The sequence below is a fragment of the Etheostoma spectabile genome, unplaced genomic scaffold (genome assembly GCF_008692095.1).
Source record: "Etheostoma spectabile isolate EspeVRDwgs_2016 unplaced genomic scaffold, UIUC_Espe_1.0 scaffold285, whole genome shotgun sequence".
NCBI lineage: Eukaryota > Metazoa > Chordata > Actinopteri > Perciformes > Percidae > Etheostoma > Etheostoma spectabile.
The window spans coordinates 805,530-810,319 of record NW_022605579.1 but is presented as its reverse complement, the minus strand read 5'-3'; the positions used below and the strand labels follow the sequence as shown (position 1 = coordinate 810,319).

At 43.8% G+C, this 4,790-nt stretch overlaps 1 protein-coding gene across 1 annotated transcript in view; it reads left to right on the top strand.

The window, feature by feature from the left end:
* Positions 1-2,825: 2,825 nt before the first annotated feature.
* The window catches only part of znf536 (zinc finger protein 536), a gene marked incomplete at its 5' end in the record, with an annotated part of 312,490 nt that continues 310,525 nt past the window's right edge, over positions 2,826-4,790 (top strand). Inside the window, 1 exon segment of the mRNA XM_032510927.1 lies at positions 2,826-3,078.

The following is a 4,790-nucleotide window of genomic DNA, read 5'->3' as shown; positions in this document are numbered from 1 at the left end:
CTCTCTCTCTCTCTCTCTCTCTTTGATATATTGACTCCCCTGCCTGTTTACCAGCTCCAATTCATTTTTGAATGAAACGTAATAGTGCACTGAGAAGCACAGCAAGAGGTTAAAATGTGATGTACTACTGCATTTATATGCTACACTGCATGGACCCAAATTTGAAAAACATTGCAATGTGTGACATTAATTTACCGACTGAAGTATAATCAATGAGAGGACTGCAAAGGCGTGGGACTATTAATTTATGAGCTCTAATGCAAATGGAGAAGTAAAACAGAACTCAGGGCTAATAGAAATGAATGGAATGCTGGTGCACCTGTTGCAAAGGAAAACGCTGTCAGACCTTTTCTTGCGTGTCCTTTACAATGTCCATCCATTGCTCGCTCGCTCACTCACTCACTCACAATACTCTATACAATACAAACATTCATGCTTTCTCGCATTTAGGTTTTTGTGTAGCAGTCTCAAAGATTTTAGGATTTTGACTTTTCTGAACGTATTGAATGCCACATGTGCCTGTAAACACAAAAAAATTGCTTTAATATGAAAAACTGATGCTAAAAAAACATTTTTCACCCCAGTAGTTAATATACAAGTGCGCTCCGTCCTTTGCCAGTGATCTTTAGAAGGCAACAGGAACCACCAGTATTTGAAAAATCAATTATAATTTCACAAAATGCATTTGTATTTGCTTTTCATGGCCTTAAAAGCCCATGTCATTGTAAAGCGCCAATTTATACTCTGCCTACAATGAATTTAAGCCACAGAGATGCATGTCGGCCTGCACAATACGGCTGGCAAACACTGTTGCGTGGCCACTTGCACATATATGGTGGTGTGTATGTGAGAGTGCAACCCTCGCTGCTATGTATTGTTAGAAATTTGCATGCCTAAGTCCATATGGCAACTTCCTTTTGACCTGCTTTCCCATCCCCGATGCATTGTCAGTGCTGTCAGCCGATAAAGAATCACTTGACTTGCTATAACAAGTTCAAAAGGAGCTGATGACGCGCTGTTGATCCATGGAGAATCGGCAAAAGGAACACCCCTACTGCTTGCTGCTATCACTCCCATAGAGATAGCCATATTATTGATGGGGAATGGTTATGCTAATTTCTTTAGGGGGGGAAAACCTTCATTTTTTTCCTTCTTTTTTTTGTAAAATTCTCAACAAAAAAAAAAGGATGGGAGAAAAAAAGAATGTCATACTTATCAAACTGAATTCCATATAACCATTTAAAGGAGCAGCATGAGAATCTGATTTTCATAGTGCATAATTAATGTGGAGTATCTTTTAAAGAGGAAGACGTGTTTTGTCTGGGAAGTGGAAGAAAGCAGATATTTAGGCTATCTATTAATGCAGGACACACACGCCCGCGCACACACTCACACACACACACACACACACACACACACACACACACACACACACACACCACAACACACCACACTGACTTAAATATCTTTAAAAGGCAAAATTACACTGTGAATATAAGTATCAATAGACTCAAAGAGAAAGAAGGCAGTTTATATCTTCATATGTCTAAAAATGAGTCTTTACATTTGAAAAAAAGTTCAAAAATAATAAAACAAAATGGTCATTTTCTTTTAACAGCAGATTTTAGATGAAAAAGTTGCATTAAGTGACTGCATTACATTCTTAAGTGTGGTTATAATGATAATAATAATAAATAATACAAATAATAATAATGTTAATATGCTGTTGAGGTGCAGATTATGTTTACCCACAGATGGAGTGTCATGTGCTCTGTCTGAAGGACCATTTACGTGTGTGTGTGTGTGTGTGGGGGGGGGTGTGTCTCTCTCTCTCTCTCTCTCTCTCGTCTCCTCTCTCTCTCTCTCTCTCTCTCGCTACACATAACCATGCGACACAAGCGGCGTGGAGAGGGAGACAGATGGTGTGTGTGTGTGTGTGTGGTGTGTGTGTGTGTGTTTGGGGTGGGGTGGGGGTCGTTACGCACAGGGACTGTTATGAATATGACCCCGCGATGTTCCATTGTGGGCCCATGTCCGGTTCTTCGGACATGTGATAGCATCTCGGCCAGTGGCAGTAATGTGTCTCTCGGTTCGACATTTTGAATAATCGGGGCCGTCTGCCGTCATCCTGCCACTAGCTGTCAGCAGCACCGTCTGTCTGTCTTATCACACTCCTCTACTCATGCGCTTACATTCGAGAAAACAAGCTGTCCTTGCAACAGAGCACTTGATACTTTTTTTTATTATTACCAAACCGTTCCCATAATTACCCCATAATCATTATATAATCCCATAACAAAGCCTCCATTGAAGTCCTGTCTTTTGTCAACGCTGGGACACTGAATCTATAATTGCATTATTCGGTCCCTTCCACCCCCTTATAGCAGCATAATATATCAAAACCATTCCGCAAAGAAGCTTTTAGTTGGAAGAAACAGTTCGGCCTGTACGGGACGTCTTCTCTTCGTGTGCGTGCGTGCGTGCGTGCGTGTGTTTTATTTTACGCGTCGCAAAAAAAAAAAAAAATAGAAAAGAAAAGTTGTGCCAACTTCAAGTTTAAGAGTCCTGTTGGAAATATCCCCCCCCCCCCCCACAAAAAAACAAAAAAACTAAAAAGTGTTTGCTTCGGACACTTTTAACATTTCTTCAGAGAGGTGTGTAGAAATGCATCCGTTCCCAAATTGGACTTGTCGCATTATTGATATATCATATTTTCAAATCATTCCGTTCATTCTCTGTTGCGCTCGCAGGCAGTAAGAATAAATCGTCAATACATTGAGAGAGGGGGAGAGAAAGAAGAAGAAGAAGAAGAAAAAAAAAAAAAGGCAAAAGCGAGTTCCCCGAGGAGCGGTTTTGCGTTTGTATGCATGGGGATTGGCAACACAACGGGGCTTATTTACATTAAATACGCCACAAGGTTACAGTGCAGATAGATGAGCGTCATTTTTATCACTCATTACTTCTCTTAAGCGGTGACTGACGCTCAGGACGCACGGGAGGCAACACTCATTTATCCTGGAGTTCTTTTTAAGGCGAGCAGAAGAGGGGAAAAGACTCGAAACAGTTCACTTTAAAAAGGTAAGGAATTCTACTTTTCGGAGTGATTTTTGGGGACCCGGGTGTTTCTACGCGGAGGGGTTGTTATCCGAGGCGATTTTGAACGCATGCACGGTGCCGAGAAACGGAGAGGCTGGCTGCGTGTGAACGGTCATGTGCAAGGGGGCAGATTTTCAAATAAATAAAGAGTGTTTGTGGGCACTTCAAGGTCAGAAACCAACTAAGGTGCCTGAGAATCTGCTTTTTTTTCTCCTCTCGCCACAGGACATATGCAATGATGAGGGGAGTCTTTCTGTAAAACGAGGTTTCTGTGCATCAGCTGCTTTTTGTCCCCCCCCTCTCGTCAACGGCGAATACCGCAAGACCCGGGCTGTATGTAGCCAGTCTGTCGGCTCTGCTTCGCGTTCTACAACGGAGTGCCCCCCTTTTTTTTAACGGTACAATGCATTTCACCTACCAGATAGGGGGAGTCCAAGCTGAAAGATGAAGGGAATACATGCAGATGCCTGGCGAAAAGAATCAATGCATAACGTTTACCTTTAGCAGACCGCGGCGCAGAGAGAGAGAGAGAGAGAGAGAGAGAGGGGCAGAAAGAGACAAGTAATAAAGCCGTTGTTTTTACTATTATTCTTTTGACATTTCAAAGTCAGGATGCGCGGCATGGAGCAGGGACAGGATCGAGGAGTGGACAGGCTTTAACAGGTCCGAACTGAAGCGCACTTTTTAATCAACACCCCCCCCTCCACACACACACACAACCACCACCAATCCGCCTCTCCGTCATCCAACAAGAATATGATTTGGTCAAATCATATGGACATGGCTCATTATTCAATGAACACTATCTCTCCCGACGCATCGTTTACGCGCAGGAGTTAGCCGGCGCTTCTGCAAATTTAAAAGGTAAGAAGAAGAAGAAGTGTGGAGCTTCTACTACACCACTTGGCTTTTACTGAGGGGGGGCTTGGAGTGTGTTACTCGCTGGGAAGTCAGTTTTCTTTTTTTTGGGGGGGGGAGAGGACTGGTCTTGTTTGTGAGGGTGCATCGCAACAGCCCCCCCCCGATGTCTCCCCAATCATGATTAGAAAATAACAGAGCTATTATCCGGAGCGAAGAAAAACTGCGACAAATTAGCAGCTGGGACCGAGACACGGGCTGCGATGCTCGGCACCTTAAAACTCAACGCGAGACAACAAAAAAAACAAAACAATCTTTTTTTCTTTCCTGAGCAGGAAATACATTCTAATAAGTTTCGTTTGCCGTCGCATCGTCATGTTTTTCCCCGACTCTGTAACACCGCGTGTGCGTAAAACGCGTTCGAGCGCACGGCTTGGCTTTGAAAAAAATCCTGGGAACACAGATCCGCGACACAGTGTGAGACTTTGAGAAAAGTCCAGCCGTGTTGCCCGGTTAACTGTGCACATGGAAAACTTTCTACCGACACCCGCACTTGTTTCTGACAGAGTGCCGGGAGGGCGAACCAAAGTCTCCCGGCGCGTTTTGTTCCACTATGTGTCAAAACTTGTGAGATGGAAGAAGAGCCGGTGAGACCTGCCATTTTGTGCAGTGATCGACCTCTCTTATGAATAAGCAGCCCCGGCATTCGGCTTTGAGGAAGACGTTGCGATGGTATTCAGACTCGGACGAGGTTATACACACATACCGTATTAGCAGCGGTGGAATTGACATTTTTAGGAACCGGTGTCACCCTTGATGCGGGGGGGTTTGGGGGT